Source organism: Aphelocoma coerulescens, chromosome 3 (genome assembly GCF_041296385.1).
Source record: "Aphelocoma coerulescens isolate FSJ_1873_10779 chromosome 3, UR_Acoe_1.0, whole genome shotgun sequence".
In the NCBI taxonomy this organism is placed as follows: domain Eukaryota; kingdom Metazoa; phylum Chordata; class Aves; order Passeriformes; family Corvidae; genus Aphelocoma; species Aphelocoma coerulescens.
Genome location: NC_091016.1, coordinates 35,246,259 through 35,266,064, shown reverse-complemented (window position 1 = coordinate 35,266,064; position 19,806 = coordinate 35,246,259).

The following is a 19,806-nucleotide window of genomic DNA, read 5'->3' as shown; positions in this document are numbered from 1 at the left end:
TTAGGGTTAGGGTTAGGGTTACGCCTAGTGTTAGGCTTGAGAAAACCACAAAGCCAGGAGCTCCAGGGACACTCACCATGTGAAAGGCAGGCCAAGTTGAGCACGATACAGTTAAAACCTTGCTCCCACTTCTTCTTTCTACTTGGAACTTGCCACAGCCCAATGCCCGATTTCTGGCTCAATCTAGGGTTAGGGTTAGGGTTAGGGTTACGCCTAGGGTTAGGCTTGAGAAAACCACAAATCCCGGAGCTCCAGGGACACTCACCATGTGAAAGGCAGGCCAAGTTGAGCACGATACAGTTAAAACCTTGCTCCCACTTCTTCATTCTTCTTGGAACTCGCCACAGCCCAATGCCCGATTTCTGGCTCAATCTAGGGTTAGGGTTACGCCTAGGGTTAGGCTTGAGAAAACCACAAAGCCAGGAGCTCCAGGGACACTCACCATGCGAAAGGCAGGCCAAGTTGAGCACGATACAGTTAAAACCTTGCTCCCTCTTCTTCTTTCTGCTTGGAACTTGCCACAGCCCAATGCCCGATTTCTGGCTCAATCTAGCGTTAGGGTTAGGGTTAGGGTTACGCCTAGTGTTAGGCTTGAGAAAACCACAAAGCCAGGAGCTCCAGGGACACTCACCATGTGAAAGGCAGGCCAAGTTGAGCACGATACAGTTAAAACCTTGCTCCCACTTCTTCATTCTTCTTGGAACTCGCCACAGCCCAATGCCCGATTTCTGGCTCAATCTAGGGTTAGGGTTACGCCTAGGGTTAGGCTTGAGAAAACCACAAAGCCAGGAGCTCCAGGGACACTCACCATGCGAAAGGCAGGCCAAGTTGAGCACGATACAGTTAAAACCTTGCTCCCTCTTCTTCTTTCTACTTGGAACTTGCCACAGCCCAATGCCCGATTTCTGGCTCAATCTAGGGTTAGGGTTAGGGTTAGGGTTACGCCTAGGGTTAGGCTTGAGAAAACCACAAAGCCAGGAGCTCCAGGGACACTCACCATGTGAAAGGCAGGCCAAGTTGAGCACGATACAGCTAAAACCTTGCTCCCACTTCTTCATTCTGCTTGGAACTCGCCACAGCCCAATGCCCGATTTCTGGCTCAATCTAGGGTTAGGGTTACGCCTAGGCTTAGGCTTGAGAAAACCACAAAGCCAGGAGCTCCAGGGACACTCACCATGTGAAAGGCAGGCCAAGTTGAGCACGATACAGTTAAAACCTTGCTCCCTCTTCTTCTTTCTGCTTGGAACTTGCCACAGCCCAATGCCCGATTTCTGGCTCAATCTAGGGTTAGGGTTAGGGTTAGGGTTACGCCTAGTGTTAGGCTTGAGAAAACCACAAAGCCAGGAGCTCCAGGGACACTCACCATGTGAAAGGCAGGCCAAGTTGAGCACGATACAGTTAAAACCTTGCTCCCACTTCTTCATTCTTCTTGGAACTCGCCACAGCCCAATGCCCGATTTCTGGCTCAATCTAGGGTTAGGGTTACGCCTAGGGTTAGGCTTGAGAAAACCACAAAGCCAGGAGCTCCAGGGACACTCACCATGCGAAAGGCAGGCCAAGTTGAGCACGATACAGTTAAAACCTTGCTCCCACTTCTTCTTTCTGCTTGGAACTTGCCACAGCCCAATGCCCGATTTCTGGCTCAATCTAGGGTTAGGGTTAGGGTTAGGGTTATGCCTAGGGTTAGGCTTGAGAAAACCACAAAGCCAGGAGCTCCAGGGACACTCACCATGCGAAAGGCAGGCCAAGTTGAGCACGATACAGCTAAAACCTTGCTCCCACTTCTTCATTCTTCTTGGAACTCGCCACAGCCCAATGCCCAATTTCTGGCTCAATCTAGGGTTAGGGTTACGCCTAGGTTTAGGCTTGAGAAAACCACAAAGCCAGGAGCTCCAGGGACACTCACCATGCGAAAGGCAGGCCAAGTTGAGCACGATACAGTTAAAACCTTGCTCCCTCTACTTCTTTCTGCTTGGAACTTGCCACAGCCCAATGCCCGATTTCTGGCTCAATCTAGGGTTAGGGTTAGGGTTAGGGTTACGCCTAGTGTTAGGCTTGAGAAAACCACAAAGCCAGGAGCTCCAGGGACACTCACCATGTGAAAGGCAGGCCAAGTTGAGCACGATACAGTTAAAACCTTGCTCCCACTTCTTCATTCTTCTTGGAACTCGCCACAGCCCAATGCCCGATTTCTGGCTCAATCTAGGGTTAGGGTTACGCCTAGGGTTAGGCTTGAGAAAACCACAAAGCCAGGAGCTCCAGGGACACTCACCATGCGAAAGGCAGGCCAAGTTGAGCACGATACAGTTAAAACCTTGCTCCCTCTTCCTCTTTCTGCTTGGAACTTGCCACAGCCCAATGCCCGATTTCTGGCTCAATCTAGGGTTAGGATTAGGTTTAGGGTTATGCCTAGGATTAGGCTTGAGAAAACCACAAAGCCAGGAGCTCCAGGGACACTCACCATGCGAAAGGCAGGCCAAGTTGAGCACGATACAGCTAAAACCTTGCTCCCTCTTCTTCTTTCTGCTTGGAACTTGCCACAGCCCAATGCCCGATTTCTGGCTCAATCTAGGGTTAGGGTTAGGGTTAGGGTTACGCCTAGTGTTAGGCTTGAGAAAACCACAAAGCCAGGAGCTCCAGGGACACTCACCATGTGAAAGGCAGGCCAAGTTGAGCACGATACAGTTAAAACCTTGCTCCCACTTCTTCTTTCTACTTGGAACTTGCCACAGCCCAATGCCCGATTTCTGGCTCAATCTAGGGTTAGGGTTAGGGTTAGGGTTACGCCTAGGGTTAGGCTTGAGAAAACCACAAATCCCGGAGCTCCAGGGACACTCACCATGTGAAAGGCAGGCCAAGTTGAGCACGATACAGTTAAAACCTTGCTCCCACTTCTTCATTCTTCTTGGAACTCGCCACAGCCCAATGCCCGATTTCTGGCTCAATCTAGGGTTAGGGTTACGCCTAGGGTTAGGCTTGAGAAAACCACAAAGCCAGGAGCTCCAGGGACACTCACCATGCGAAAGGCAGGCCAAGTTGAGCACGATACAGTTAAAACCTTGCTCCCTCTTCTTCTTTCTGCTTGGAACTTGCCACAGCCCAATGCCCGATTTCTGGCTCAATCTAGCGTTAGGGTTAGGGTTAGGGTTACGCCTAGTGTTAGGCTTGAGAAAACCACAAAGCCAGGAGCTCCAGGGACACTCACCATGTGAAAGGCAGGCCAAGTTGAGCACGATACAGTTAAAACCTTGCTCCCACTTCTTCATTCTTCTTGGAACTCGCCACAGCCCAATGCCCGATTTCTGGCTCAATCTAGGGTTAGGGTTACGCCTAGGGTTAGGCTTGAGAAAACCACAAAGCCAGGAGCTCCAGGGACACTCACCATGCGAAAGGCAGGCCAAGTTGAGCACGATACAGTTAAAACCTTGCTCCCTCTTCTTCTTTCTACTTGGAACTTGCCACAGCCCAATGCCCGATTTCTGGCTCAATCTAGGGTTAGGGTTAGGGTTAGGGTTACGCCTAGGGTTAGGCTTGAGAAAACCACAAAGCCAGGAGCTCCAGGGACACTCACCATGTGAAAGGCAGGCCAAGTTGAGCACGATACAGCTAAAACCTTGCTCCCACTTCTTCATTCTGCTTGGAACTCGCCACAGCCCAATGCCCGATTTCTGGCTCAATCTTGGGTTAGGGTTACGCCTAGGCTTAGGCTTGAGAAAACCACAAAGCCAGGAGCTCCAGGGACACTCACCATGTGAAAGGCAGGCCAAGTTGAGCACGATACAGTTAAAACCTTGCTCCCTCTTCTTCTTTCTGCTTGGAACTTGCCACAGCCCAATGCCCGATTTCTGGCTCAATCTAGGGTTAGGGTTAGGGTTAGGGTTACGCCTAGTGTTAGGCTTGAGAAAACCACAAAGCCAGGAGCTCCAGGGACACTCACCATGTGAAAGGCAGGCCAAGTTGAGCACGATACAGTTAAAACCTTGCTCCCACTTCTTCATTCTTCTTGGAACTCGCCACAGCCCAATGCCCGATTTCTGGCTCAATCTAGGGTTAGGGTTACGCCTAGGGTTAGGCTTGAGAAAACCACAAAGCCAGGAGCTCCAGGGACACTCACCATGCGAAAGGCAGGCCAAGTTGAGCACGATACAGTTAAAACCTTGCTCCCTCTTCTTCTTTCTGCTTGGAACTTGCCACAGCCCAATGCCCGATTTCTGGCTCAATCTAGGGTTAGGGTTAGGGTTAGGGTTACGCCTAGGGTTAGGCTTGAGAAAACCACAAAGCCAGGAGCTCCAGGGACACTCACCATGCGAAAGGCAGGCCAAGTTGAGCACGATACAGCTAAAACCTTGCTCCCACTTCTTCATTCTTCTTGGAACTCGCCACAGCCCAATGCCCAATTTCTGGCTCAATCTAGGGTTAGGGTTACGCCTAGGTTTAGGCTTGAGAAAACCACAAAGCCAGGAGCTCCAGGGACACTCACCATGCGAAAGGCAGGCCAAGTTGAGCACGATACAGTTAAAACCTTGCTCCCTCTACTTCTTTCTGCTTGGAACTTGCCACAGCCCAATGCCCGATTTCTGGCTCAATCTAGGGTTAGGGTTAGGGTTAGGGTTACGCCTAGTGTTAGGCTTGAGAAAACCACAAAGCCAGGAGCTCCAGGGACACTCACCATGTGAAAGGCAGGCCAAGTTGAGCACGATACAGTTAAAACCTTGCTCCCACTTCTTCATTCTTCTTGGAACTCGCCACAGCCCAATGCCCGATTTCTGGCTCAATCTAGGGTTAGGGTTACGCCTAGGGTTAGGCTTGAGAAAACCACAAAGCCAGGAGCTCCAGGGACACTCACCATGCGAAAGGCAGGCCAAGTTGAGCACGATACAGTTAAAACCTTGCTCCCTCTTCCTCTTTCTGCTTGGAACTTGCCACAGCCCAATGCCCGATTTCTGGCTCAATCTAGGGTTAGGATTAGGTTTAGGGTTATGCCTAGGATTAGGCTTGAGAAAACCACAAAGCCAGGAGCTCCAGGGACACTCACCATGTGAAAGGCAGGCCAAGTTGAGCACGATACAGTTAAAACCTTGCTCCCTCTACTTCTTTCTGCTTGGAACTTGCCACAGCCCAATGCCCGATTTCTGGCTCAAACTAGGGTTATGGTCATGGTTACACCTAGTGTTAGGATTTGAGAAATCCACAAAGGCAGGAGTTCCAGGGATACTCAGCATGCGAAAGGCAGGCCAAGCTTATCGCAGCACAGCCAAAACCTTGCTCCCACTTCTTCATTCTTCTTGGAATTCGCCACAGCCCAATGCCCGATTTCTGGCTCAATCTAGGGTTAGGGTTAGGGTTACGCCTAGGGTTAGGCTTGAGAAAACCACAAAGCCAGGAGCTCCAGGGACACTCACCATGCGAAAGGCAGGCCAAGCTTATCGCAGCACAGCCAAAACCTTGCTCCCTCTTCTTCTTTCTGCTTGGAACTTGCCACAGCCCAATGCCCGATTTCTGGCTCAATCTAGGGTTAGGGTTAGGGTTAGGGTTACGCCTAGGGTTAGGCTTGAGAAAACCACAAAGCCAGGAGCTCCAGGGACACTCACCATGTGAAAGGCAGGCCAAGTTGAGCATGATACAGTTAAAACCTTGCTCCCACTTCTTCATTCTTCTTGGAACTCGCCACAGCCCAATGCCCGATTTCTGGCTCAATCTAGGGTTAGGGTTACGCCTAGGGTTAGGCTTGAGAAAACCACAAAGCCAGGAGCTCCAGGGACACTAACCATGTGAAAGGCAGGCCAAGTTGAGCACGATACAGTTAAAACCTTGCTCCATCTTCTTCTTTCTGCTTGGAACTTGCCACAGCCCAATGCCCGATTTCTGGCTCAATCTAGGGTTAGGGTTAGGGTTAGGGTTACGCCTAGTGTTAGGCTTGAGAAAACCACAAAGCCAGGAGCTCCAGGGACACTCACCATGTGAAAGGCAGGCCAAGTTGAGCACGATACAGTTAAAACCTTGCTCCCACTTCTTCATTCTTCTTGGAACTCGCCACAGCCCAATGCCCGATTTCTGGCTCAATCTAGGGTTAGGGTTACGCCTAGGGTTAGGCTTGAGAAAACCACAAAGCCAGGAGCTCCAGGGACACTCACCATGCGAAAGGCAGGCCAAGTTGAGCACGATACAGTTAAAACCTTGCTCCTTCTTCTTCTTTCTGCTTGGAACTTGCCACAGCCCAATGCCCGATTTCTGGCTCAATCTAGGGTTAGGGTTACGCCTAGGGTTAGGCTTGAGAAAACCACAAAGCCAGGAGCTCCAGGGACACTCACCATGCGAAAGGCAGGCCAAGTTGAGCACGATACAGTTAAAACCTTGCTCCCTCAACTTCTTTCTGCTTGGAACTTGCCACAGCCCAATGCCCGATTTCTGGCTCAAACTAGGGTTATGGTCATGGTTACACCTAGTGTTAGGATTTGAGAAATCCACAAAGCCAGGAGTTCCAGGGATACTCAGCATGCGAAAGGCAGGCCAAGCTTATCGCAGCACAGCCAAAACCTTGCTCCCACTTCTTCATTCTTCTTGGAATTCGCCACAGCCCAATGCCCGATTTCTGGCTCAATCTAGGGTTAGGGTTAGGGTTAGGGTTAGGGTTACGCCTAGGGTTAGGCTTGAGAAAACCACAAAGCCAGGAGCTCCAGGGACACTCACCATGTGAAAGGCAGGCCAAGTTGAGCACGATACAGTTAAAACCTTGCTCCCACTTCTTCATTCTTCTTGGAACTCGCCACAGCCCAATGCCCGATTTCTGGCTCAATCTAGGATTAGGGTTACGCCTAGACTTAGGCTTGAGAAAACCACAAAGCCAGGAGCTCCAGGGACACTCACCATGCGAAAGGCAGGCCAAGTTGAGCACGATACAGTTAAAACCTTGCTCCCTCTTCTTCTTTCTGCTTGGAACTTGCCACAGCCCAATGCCCGATTTCTGGCTCAATCTAGGGTTACGTTAGGGTTACGCCTAGGGTTAGGCTTGAGAAAACCACAAAGCCAGGAGCTCCAGGGACACTCACCATGTGAAAGGCAGGCCAAGTTGAGCATGATACAGTTAAAACCTTGCTCCCACTTCTTCTTTCTACTTCGAACTTGCCACAGCCCAATGCCCGATTTCTGGCTCAATCTAGGGTTAGGGTTACGCCTAGGGTTAGGCTTGAGAAAACCACAAAGCCAGCAGCTCCAGGGAGACTCACCATGCGAAAGGCAGGCCAAGTTGAGCACGATACAGTTAAAACCTTGCTCCCACTTCTTCATTCTTCTTGGAACTCGCCACAGCCCAATGCCCGATTTCTCGCTCAAACTAGGGTTATGGTCATGGTTACACCTAGTGTTAGGATTTGAGAAATCCACAAAGCCAGGAGCTCCAGGGATACTCAGCATGCGAAAGGCAGGCCAAGCTTATCGCAGCACAGCCAAAACCTTGCTCCCACTTCTTCTTTCTGCTTGGAACTTGCCACAGCCCAATGTCCGATTTCTCGCTCAATCTAGGGTTAGGGTTAGGGTTAGGGTTAGGGTTAGGGTTAGGGTTAGGGTTAGGGTTAGGGTTAGGGTTAGGGTTAGGGTCATGCCTAGGGTTAGGCTTGAGAAAACCACAAAGCCAGGAGCTCCAGGGACACTCACCATGTGAAAGGCAGGCCAAGTTGAGCACGATACAGTTAAAACCTTGCTCCCTCTTCCTCTTTCTGCTTGGAACTCGCCGCCGCCCAATGCCCCATTTCTGTCAAAAACTTCGGTTATGTTTATGGTTACACCTAGTGTTAGGATTTGAGAAATCCACAAATCCAGGAGCTCCAGGGATACTCAGCATGCGAAAGGCAGGCCAAGCTTATCGCAGCACAGCCAAAACCTTGCTACCTCTTCTTCTTTCTGCTTGGAACTTGCCACAGCCCAATGCCCGATTTCTGGCTCAATCTAGGGTTAGGGTTACGCCTAGGGTTAGGCTTGAGAAAACCACAAAGCCAGGAGCTCCAGGGACACTCACCATGTGAAAGGCAGGCCAAGTTGAGCACGATACAGTTAAAACCTTGCTCCCACTTCTTCATTCTTCTTGGAACTCGCCACAGCCCAATGCCCGATTTCTGGCTCAATCTAGGGTTAGGGTTACGCCTAGGCTTAGGCTTGAGAAAACCACAAAGCCAGGAGCTCCAGGGACACTCACCATGCGAAAGGCAGGCCAAGTTGAGCACGATACAGTTAAAACCTTGCTCCCTCTTCTTCTTTCTGCTTGGAACTTTCCGCCGCCCAATGCTCCATTTCTGGCTCAAACTAGTGTTATGGTTATGGTTACACCTAGTGTTAGGATTTGAGAAATCCACAAAGCCTGGAGCTCCAGGGATACTCAGCATGCGAAAGGCAGGCCAAGCTTATCGCAGCGCAGCCAAAACCTTGCTCCCTCATCTTCTTTCTGCTTAGAACTTGCCACAGCCCAATGCCCGATTTCTGGCTCAGTCTAGGGTTAGGGTTACGCCTAGGGTTAGGCTTGAGAAAACCACAAAGCCAGGAGCGCCAGGGACACTCACCATGTGAAAGGCAGGCCAAGTTGAGCACGATACAGTTAAAACCTTGCTCCCTCTTCTTATTTCTGCTTGGAACTCGCCGCCGCCCAATGGCCCATTTCTGGCTCAAACTAGGGTTATGGTCATGGTTACACCTAGTGTTAGGATTTGAGAAATCCACAAAGCCAGGAGCTCCAGGGATACTCAGCATGCGAAAGGCAGGCCAAGCTTATCGCAGCACAGCCAAAACCTTGCTCCCACTTCTTCTTTCTGCTTGGAACTTGCCACAGCCCAATGCCCGATTTCTGGCTCAATCTAGGGTTAGGGTTAGGGTTACGCCTAGGGTTAGGCTTGAGAAAACCACAAAGCCAGGAGCTCCAGGGACACTCACCATGTGAAAGGCAGGCCAAGTTGAGCACGATACAGTTAAAACCTTGTTCCCTCTTCCTCTTTCTGCTTGGAACTCGCCACAGCCCAATGCCCGATTTCTGGCTCAATCTTGGGTTAGGGTTACGCCTAGGGTTAGGGTTTGAGAATTCCACAAAGCCAGGAGCTCCAGGGATACTCAGCATGCGAAAGGCAGGCCGAGCTTATTGCAGCACAGCCAAAACCTTGCTCCCACTTCTTCATTCTTCTCGGGACTCGCCAGAACCCAATGCCCAATTTCTGGCTCAATCTAGGTTTAGGGTTAGGGTTAGGGTTACGCCTAGGGTTAGGCTTGAGAAAACCACAAAGCCAGGAGCTCCAGGGACACTCACCATGTGAAAGGCAGGCCAAGTTGAGCCCGATACAATTAAAACCTTGCTCCCTCTTCCTCTTTCTGCTTGGAACTCGCCGCCGCCCAATGCCCCATTTCTGGCACAAACTTCGGTTATGTTTATGGTTACACCTAGTGTTAGGATTTGAGAAATCCGCAAATCCAGGAGCTCCAGGGATACTCCCCATGCGAAAGGCAGGCCAAGCTTATCGCAGCACAGCCAAAACCTTGCTCCCACTTCTTCATTCTTCTTGGAATTCGCCATAGCCCAATGCCCGATTTCTGGCTCAATCTAGGGTTAGGGTTACGCCTAGTGTTAGGCTTGAGAAAACCACAAAGCCAGCAGCTCCAGGGAGACTCACCATGCGAAAGGCAGGCCAAGTTGAGCACGATACAGTTAAAACCTTGCTCCCACTTCTTCATTCTTCTTGGAACTCGCCACAGCCCAATGCCCGATTTCTCGCTCAATCTAGGGTTATGGTCATGGTTACACCTAGTGTTAGGATTTGAGAAATCCACAAAGCCAGGAGCTCCAGGGATACTCAGCATGCGAAAGGCAGGCCAAGCTTATCGCAGCACAGCCAAAACCTTGCTCCCTCTTCTTCTTTCTGCTTGGAACTTGCCACAGCCCAATGCCCTATTTCTCGCTCAATCTAGGGTTAGGGTTAGTGTTAGGGTTAGGGTTAGGGTTAGGGTTAGGGTCATGCCTAGGGTTAGGCTTGAGAAAACCACAAAGCCAGGAGCTCCAGGGACACTCACCATGTGAAAGGCAGGCCAAGTTGAGCACGATACAGTTTAAACCTTGCTCCCTCTTCCTCTTTCTGCTTGGAACTCGCCGCCGCCTTATGCCCCATTTCTGTCACAAACTTCGGTTATGTTTATGGTTACACCTAGTGTTAGGATTTGAGAAATCCACAAATCCAGGAGCTCCAGGGATACTCAGCATGCGAAAGGCAGGCCAAGCTTATTGCAGCACAGCCAAAACCTTGCTCCCACTTCTTCTTTCTGCTTGGAACTTGCCACAGCCCAATGCCCGATTTCTGGCTCAATCTAGGGTTAGGGTTACGCCTAGGGTTAGGCTTGAGAAAACCACAAAGCCAGGAGCTCCAGGGACACTCACCATGTGAAAGGCAGGCCAAGTTGAGCACGATACAGCTAAAACCTTGCTCCCACTTCTTCATTCTTCTTGGAACTCGCCACAGCCCAATGCCCGATTTCTGGCTCAATCTAGGGTTAGGGTTACGCCTAGGGTTAGGCTTGAGAAAACCACAAAGCCAGGAGCTCCAGGGACACTCACCATGCGAAAGGCAGGCCAAGTTGAGCACGATACAGTTAAAACCTTGCTCCCTCTTCTTCTTTCTGCTTGGAACTTGCCGCCGCCCAATGCCCCATTTCTGGCTCAAACTAGTGTTATGGTTATGGTTACACCTAGTGTTAGGATTTGAGAAATCCACAAAGCCAGGAGCTCCAGGGATACTCAGCATGCGAAAGGCAGGCCAAGCTTATCGCAGCGCAGCCAAAACCTTGCTCCCTCATCTTCTTTCTGCTTAGAACTTGCCACAGTCCAATGCCCGATTTCTGGCTCAATCTAGGGTTAGGGTTACGCCTAGGGTTAGGCTTGAGAAAACCACAAAACCAGGAGCTCCAGGGACACTCACCATGTGAAAGGCAGGCCAAGTTGAGCACGATACAGTTAAAACCTTGCTCCCTATTCTTCTTTCTGCTTGGAACTCGCCGCCAACCAATGCCCCATTTCTAGCCCAAACTTCAGTTATGGTTATGGTTACACCTAGTGTTAGGATTTGAGAAATCCACAAAGCCAGGAGCTCCAGGGATACTCAGCATGCGAAAGGCAGGCCAAGCTTATCGCAGCACAGCCAAAACCTTGCTCCCACTTCTTCATTCTTCTTGGAACTTGCCCCCGCCCAAAGCCCGATTTCTGGCTCAATCTAGGGTTAGGGTTAGGGTTAGGGTTACGCCTAGGGTTAGGCTTGAGAAAACCACAAAGCCAGGAGCTCCAGGGATACTCAGCATGCGAAAGGCAGGCCAAGCTTATCGCAGCACAGCCAAAACCTTGCTCCCTCTTCTTCTTTCTGCTTGGAAATTGCCACAGCCCAATGCCCGATTTCTGGCTCAATCTAGGTTTAGGGTTAGGGTTAGGGTTACGCCTAGTGTTAGGCTTGAGAAAACCACAAAGCCAGGAGCTCCAGGGACACTCACCATGTGAAAGGCAGGCCAAGTTGAGCACGATACAGTTAAAACCTTGCTCCAACTTCTTCATTCTTCTTGGAACTCGCCACAGCCCAATGCCCGATTTCTGGCTCAATCTAGGGTTAGGGTTACGCCTAGGGTTAGGCTTGAGGAAACCACAAATCCAGGAGCTCCAGGGACACTCACCATGCGAAAGGCAGGCCAAGTTGAGCACGATACAGTTAAAACCTTGCTCCCTCTTCTTCTTTCTGCTTGGAACTTGCCGCCGCCCAATGCCCCATTTCTGGCTCAAACTAGGGTTATGGTCATGGTTACACCTAGTGTTAGGATTTGAGAAATCCACAAAGCCAGGAGTTCCAGGGATACTCAGGATGCGAAAGGCAGGCCAAGCTTATCGCAGCACAGCCAAAACCTTCCTCCCACTTCTTCATTCTTCTTGGAATTCGCCACAGCCCAATGCCCGATTTCTGGCTCAATCTAGGGTTAGGGTTAGGGTTAGGGTTACGCCTAGTGTTAGGCTTGAGAAAACCACAAAGCCAGGAGCTCCAGGGACACTCACCATGTGAAAGGCAGGCCAAGTTGAGCACGATACAGTTAAAACCTTGCTCCCTCTTCTTCTTTCTGCTTGGAACTTGCCACAGCCCAATGCCCCATTTCTGGCTCAATCTAGGGTTACGTTAGGGTTACGCCTAGTGTTAGGCTTGAGAAAACCACAAAGCCAGGAGCTCCAGGGACACTCACCATGTGAAAGGCAGGCCAAGTTGAGCATGATACAGTTAAAACCTTGCTCCCACTTCTTCTTTCTACTTCGAACTTGCCACAGCCCAATGCCCGATTTCTGGCTCAATCTAGGGTTAGGGTTACGCCTAGGGTTAGGCTTGAGAAAACCACAAAGCCAGCAGCTCCAGGGAGACTCACCATGCGAAAGGCAGGCCAAGTTGAGCACGATACAGTTAAAACCTTGCTCCCACTTCTTCATTCTTCTTGGAACTCGCCACAGCCCAATGCCCGATTTCTCGCTCAAACTAGGGTTATGGTCATGGTTACACCTAGTGTTAGGATTTGAGAAATCCACAAAGCCAGGAGCTCCAGGGATACTCAGCATGCGAAAGGCAGGCCAAGCTTATCGCAGCACAGCCAAAACCTTGCTCCCTCTTCTTCTTTCTGCTTGGAACTTGCCACAGCCCAATGCCCGATTTCTCGCTCAATCTAGGGTTAGGGTTAGGGTTAGGGTTAGGGTTAGGGTTAGGGTCATGCCTAGTGTTAGGCTTGAGAAAACCACAAAGCCAGGAGCTCCAGGGACACTCACCATGTGAAAGGCAGGCCAAGTTGAGCACGATACAGTTAAAACCTTGCTCCCTCTTCCTCTTTCTGCTTGGAACTCGCCGCCGCCCAATGCCCCATTTCTGTCACAAACTTCGGTTATGTTTATGGTTACACCTAGTGTTAGGATTTGAGAAAACCACAAATCCAGGAGCTCCAGGGATACTCAGCATGCGAAAGGCAGGCCAAGCTTATCGCAGCACAGCCAAAACCTTGCTACCTCTTCTTCTTTCTGCTTGGAACTTGCCACAGCCCAATGCCCGATTTCTGGCTCAATCTAGGGTTAGGGTTACGCCTAGGGTTAGGCTTGAGAAAACCACAAAGCCAGGAGCTCCAGGGACACTCACCATGTGAAAGGCAGGCCAAGTTGAGCACGATACAGTTAAAACCTTGCTCCCACTTCTTCATTCTTCTTGGAACTCGCCACAGCCCAATGCCCGATTTCTGGCTCAATCTAGGGTTAGGGTTACGCCTAGGGTTAGGCTTGAGAAAACCACAAAGCCAGGAGCTCCAGGGACACTCACCATGCGAAAGGCAGGCCAAGTTGAGCACGATACAGTTAAAACCTTGCTCCCTCTTCTTCTTTCTGCTTGGAACTTGCCGCCGCCCAATGCCCCATTTCTGGCTCAAACTAGTGTTATGGTTATGGTTACATCTAGTGTTAGGATTTGAGAAATCCACAAAGCCTGGAGCTCCAGGGATACTCAGCATGCGAAAGGCAGGCCAAGCTTATCGCAGCGCAGCCAAAACCTTGCTCCCTCATCTTCTTTCTGCTTAGAACTTGCCACAGCCCAATGCCCGATTTCTGGCTCAGTCTAGGGTTAGGGTTACGCCTAGGGTTAGGCTTGAGAAAACCACAAAGCCAGGAGCGCCAGGGACACTCACCATGTGAAAGGCAGGCCAAGTTGAGCACGATACAGTTAAAACCTTGCTCCCTCTTCTTATTTCTGCTTGGAACTCGCCGCCGCCCAATGGCCCATTTCTGGCTCAAACTAGGGTTATGGTCATGGTTACACCTAGTGTTAGGATTTGAGAAATCCACAAAGCCAGGAGCTCCAGGGATACTCAGCATGCGAAAGGCAGGCCAAGCTTATCGCAGCGCAGCCAAAACCTTGCTCCCACTTCTTCTTTCTGCTTGGAACTTGCCACAGCCCAATGCCCGATTTCTGGCTCAATCTAGGGTTAGGGTTAGGGTTACGCCTAGGGTTAGGCTTGAGAAAACCACAAAGCCAGGAGCTCCAGGGACACTCACCATGTGAAAGGCAGGCCAAGTTGAGCACGATACAGTTAAAACCTTGTTCCCTCTTCCTCTTTCTGCTTGGAACTCGCCACAGCCCAATGCCAGATTTCTGGCTCAATCTTGGGTTAGGGTTACGCCTAGGGTTAGGATTTGAGAAAACCACAAAGCCAGGAGCTCCAGGGATACTCAGCATGCGAAAGGCAGGCCGAGCTTATTGCAGCACAGCCAAAACCTTGCTCCCACTTCTTCATTCTTCTCGGGACTCGCCAGAACCCAATGCCCAATTTCTGGCTCAATCTAGGTTTAGGGTTAGGGTTAGGGTTACGCCTAGGGTTAGGCTTGAGAAAACCACAAAGCCAGGAGCTCCAGGGACACTCACCATGTGAATGGCAGGCCAAGTTGAGCACGATACAGCTAAAACCTTGCTCCCACTTCTTCATTCTGCTTGGAACTCGCCACAGCCCAATGCCCGATTTCTGGCTCAATCTAGGGTTAGGGTTACGCCTAGGGTTAGGCTTGAGAAAACCACAAAGCCAGGAGCTCCAGGGACACTCACCATGCGAAAGGCAGGCCAAGTTGAGCACGATACAGTTAAAACCTTGCTCCCTCTTCTTCTTTCTGCTTGGAACTTGCCACAGCCCAATGCCCGATTTCTGGCTCAATCTAGGGTTAGGCTTAGGGTTAGGGTTACGCCTAGTGTTAGGCTTGAGAAAACCACAAAGCCAGGAGCTCCAGGGACACTCACCATGTGAAAGGCAGGCCAAGTTGAGCACGATACAGTTAAAACCTTGCTCCCACTTCTTCATTCTTCTTGGAACTCGCCACAGCCCAATGCCCGATTTCTGGCTCAATCTAGGGTTAGGGTTACGCCTAGGGTTAGGCTTGAGAAAACCACAAAGCCAGGAGCTCCAGGGACACTCACCATGCGAAAGGCAGGCCAAGTTGAGCACGATACAGTTAAAACCTTGCTCCCTCTTCTTCTTTCTGCTTGGAACTTGCCACAGCCCAATGCCCGATTTCTGGCTCAATCTAGGGTTAGGGTTAGGGTTAGGGTTACGCCTAGGGTTAGGCTTGAGAAAACCACAAAGCCAGGAGCTCCAGGGACACTCACCATGTGAAAGGCAGGCCAAGTTGAGCACGATACAGCTAAAACCTTGCTCCCACTTCTTCATTCTTCTTGGAACTCGCCACAGCCCAATGCCCAATTTCTGGCTCAATCTAGGGTTAGGGTTACGCCTAGGTTTAGGCTTGAGAAAACCACAAAGCCAGGAGCTCCAGGGACACTCACCATGCGAAAGGCAGGCCAAGTTGAGCACGATACAGTTAAAACCTTGCTCCCTCTACTTCTTTCTGCTTGGAACTTGCCACAGCCCAATGCCCGATTTCTGGCTCAATCTAGGGTTAGGGTTACGCCTAGGGTTAGGCTTGAGAAAACCACAAAGCCAGGAGCTCCAGGGACACTCACCATGCGAAAGGCAGGCCAAGTTGAGCACGATACAGTTAAAACCTTGCTCCCACTTCCTCTTTCTGCTTGGAACTTGCCACAGCCCAATGCCCGATTTCTGGCTCAATCTAGGGTTAGGATTAGGTTTAGGGTTATGCCTAGGATTAGGCTTGAGAAAACCACAAAGCCAGGAGCTCCAGGGACACTCACCATGCGAAAGGCAGGCCAAGTTGAGCACGATACAGCTAAAACCTTGCTCCCTCTTCTTCTTTCTGCTTGGAACTTGCCACAGCCCAATGCCCGATTTCTGGCTCAATCTAGGGTTAGGGTTAGGGTTAGGGTTACGCCTAGTGTTAGGCTTGAGAAAACCACAAAGCCAGGAGCTCCAGGGACACTCACCATGTGAAAGGCAGGCCAAGTTGAGCACGATACAGTTAAAACCTTGCTCCCACTTCTTCTTTCTACTTGGAACTTGCCACAGCCCAATGCCCGATTTCTGGCTCAATCTAGGGTTAGGGTTAGGGTTAGGGTTACGCCTAGGGTTAGGCTTGAGAAAACCACAAATCCCGGAGCTCCAGGGACACTCACCATGTGAAAGGCAGGCCAAGTTGAGCACGATACAGTTAAAACCTTGCTCCCACTTCTTCATTCTTCTTGGAACTCGCCACAGCCCAATGCCCGATTTCTGGCTCAATCTAGGGTTAGGGTTACGCCTAGGGTTAGGCTTGAGAAAACCACAAAGCCAGGAGCTCCAGGGACACTCACCATGCGAAAGGCAGGCCAAGTTGAGCACGATACAGTTAAAACCTTGCTCCCTCTTCTTCTTTCTGCTTGGAACTTGCCACAGCCCAATGCCCGATTTCTGGCTCAATCTAGCGTTAGGGTTAGGGTTAGGGTTACGCCTAGTGTTAGGCTTGAGAAAACCACAAAGCCAGGAGCTCCAGGGACACTCACCATGTGAAAGGCAGGCCAAGTTGAGCACGATACAGTTAAAACCTTGCTCCCACTTCTTCATTCTTCTTGGAACTCGCCACAGCCCAATGCCCGATTTCTGGCTCAATCTAGGGTTAGGGTTACGCCTAGGCTTAGGCTTGAGAAAACCACAAAGCCAGGAGCTCCAGGGACACTCACCATGCGAAAGGCAGGCCAAGTTGAGCACGATACAGTTAAAACCTTGCTCCCTCTTCTTCTTTCTGCTTGGAACTTTCCGCCGCCCAATGCTCCATTTCTGGCTCAAACTAGTGTTATGGTTATGGTTACACCTAGTGTTAGGATTTGAGAAATCCACAAAGCCTGGAGCTCCAGGGATACTCAGCATGCGAAAGGCAGGCCAAGCTTATCGCAGCGCAGCCAAAACCTTGCTCCCTCATCTTCTTTCTGCTTAGAACTTGCCACAGCCCAATGCCCGATTTCTGGCTCAGTCTAGGGTTAGGGTTACGCCTAGGGTTAGGCTTGAGAAAACCACAAAGCCAGGAGCGCCAGGGACACTCACCATGTGAAAGGCAGGCCAAGTTGAGCACGATACAGTTAAAACCTTGCTCCCTCTTCTTATTTCTGCTTGGAACTCGCCGCCGCCCAATGGCCCATTTCTGGCTCAAACTAGGGTTATGGTCATGGTTACACCTAGTGTTAGGATTTGAGAAATCCACAAAGCCAGGAGCTCCAGGGATACTCAGCATGCGAAAGGCAGGCCAAGCTTATCGCAGCACAGCCAAAACCTTGCTCCCACTTCTTCTTTCTGCTTGGAACTTGCCACAGCCCAATGCCCGATTTCTGGCTCAATCTAGGGTTAGGGTTAGGGTTACGCCTAGGGTTAGGCTTGAGAAAACCACAAAGCCAGGAGCTCCAGGGACACTCACCATGTGAAAGGCAGGCCAAGTTGAGCACGATACAGTTAAAACCTTGTTCCCTCTTCCTCTTTCTGCTTGGAACTCGCCACAGCCCAATGCCCGATTTCTGGCTCAATCTTGGGTTAGGGTTACGCCTAGGGTTAGGGTTTGAGAATTCCACAAAGCCAGGAGCTCCAGGGATACTCAGCATGCGAAAGGCAGGCCGAGCTTATTGCAGCACAGCCAAAACCTTGCTCCCACTTCTTCATTCTTCTCGGGACTCGCCAGAACCCAATGCCCAATTTCTGGCTCAATCTAGGTTTAGGGTTAGGGTTAGGGTTACGCCTAGGGTTAGGCTTGAGAAAACCACAAAGCCAGGAGCTCCAGGGACACTCACCATGTGAAAGGCAGGCCAAGTTGAGCCCGATACAATTAAAACCTTGCTCCCTCTTCCTCTTTCTGCTTGGAACTCGCCGCCGCCCAATGCCCCATTTCTGGCACAAACTTCGGTTATGTTTATGGTTACACCTAGTGTTAGGATTTGAGAAATCCGCAAATCCAGGAGCTCCAGGGATACTCCCCATGCGAAAGGCAGGCCAAGCTTATCGCAGCACAGCCAAAACCTTGCTCCCACTTCTTCATTCTTCTTGGAATTCGCCATAGCCCAATGCCCGATTTCTGGCTCAATCTAGGGTTAGGGTTACGCCTAGTGTTAGGCTTGAGAAAACCACAAAGCCAGCAGCTCCAGGGAGACTCACCATGCGAAAGGCAGGCCAAGTTGAGCACGATACAGTTAAAACCTTGCTCCCACTTCTTCATTCTTCTTGGAACTCGCCACAGCCCAATGCCCGATTTCTCGCTCAATCTAGGGTTATGGTCATGGTTACACCTAGTGTTAGGATTTGAGAAATCCACAAAGCCAGGAGCTCCAGGGATACTCAGCATGCGAAAGGCAGGCCAAGCTTATCGCAGCACAGCCAAAACCTTGCTCCCTCTTCTTCTTTCTGCTTGGAACTTGCCACAGCCCAATGCCCTATTTCTCGCTCAATCTAGGGTTAGGGTTAGTGTTAGGGTTAGGGTTAGGGTTAGGGTTAGGGTCATGCCTAGGGTTAGGCTTGAGAAAACCACAAAGCCAGGAGCTCCAGGGACACTCACCATGTGAAAGGCAGGCCAAGTTGAGCACGATACAGTTTAAACCTTGCTCCCTCTTCCTCTTTCTGCTTGGAACTCGCCGCCGCCTTATGCCCCATTTCTGTCACAAACTTCGGTTATGTTTATGGTTACACCTAGTGTTAGGATTTGAGAAATCCACAAATCCAGGAGCTCCAGGGATACTCAGCATGCGAAAGGCAGGCCAAGCTTATTGCAGCACAGCCAAAACCTTGCTCCCACTTCTTCTTTCTGCTTGGAACTTGCCACAGCCCAATGCCCGATTTCTGGCTCAATCTAGGGTTAGGGTTACGCCTAGGGTTAGGCTTGAGAAAACCACAAAGCCAGGAGCTCCAGGGACACTCACCATGTGAAAGGCAGGCCAAGTTGAGCACGATACAGCTAAAACCTTGCTCCCACTTCTTCATTCTTCTTGGAACTCGCCACAGCCCAATGCCCGATTTCTGGCTCAATCTAGGGTTAGGGTTACGCCTAGGGTTAGGCTTGAGAAAACCACAAAGCCAGGAGCTCCAGGGACACTCACCATGCGAAAGGCAGGCCAAGTTGAGCACGATACAGTTAAAACCTTGCTCCCTCTTCTTCTTTCTGCTTGGAACTTGCCGCCGCCCAATGCCCCATTTCTGGCTCAAACTAGTGTTATGGTTATGGTTACACCTAGTGTTAGGATTTGAGAAATCCACAAAGCCAGGAGCTCCAGGGATACTCAGCATGCGAAAGGCAGGCCAAGCTTATCGCAGCGCAGCCAAAACCTTGCTCCCTCATCTTCTTTCTGCTTAGAACTTGCCACAGTCCAATGCCCGATTTCTGGCTCAATCTAGGGTTAGGGTTACGCCTAGGGTTAGGCTTGAGAAAACCACAAAACCAGGAGCTCCAGGGACACTCACCATGTGAAAGGCAGGCCAAGTTGAGCACGATACAGTTAAAACCTTGCTCCCTATTCTTCTTTCTGCTTGGAACTCGCCGCCAACCAATGCCCCATTTCTAGCCCAAACTTCAGTTATGGTTATGGTTACACCTAGTGTTAGGATTTGAGAAATCCACAAAGCCAGGAGCTCCAGGGATACTCAGCATGCGAAAGGCAGGCCAAGCTTATCGCAGCACAGCCAAAACCTTGCTCCCACTTCTTCATTCTTCTTGGAACTTGCCCCCGCCCAAAGCCCGATTTCTGGCTCAATCTAGGGTTAGGGTTAGGGTTAGGGTTACGCCTAGGGTTAGGCTTGAGAAAACCACAAAGCCAGGAGCTCCAGGGATACTCAGCATGCGAAAGGCAGGCCAAGCTTATCGCAGCACAGCCAAAACCTTGC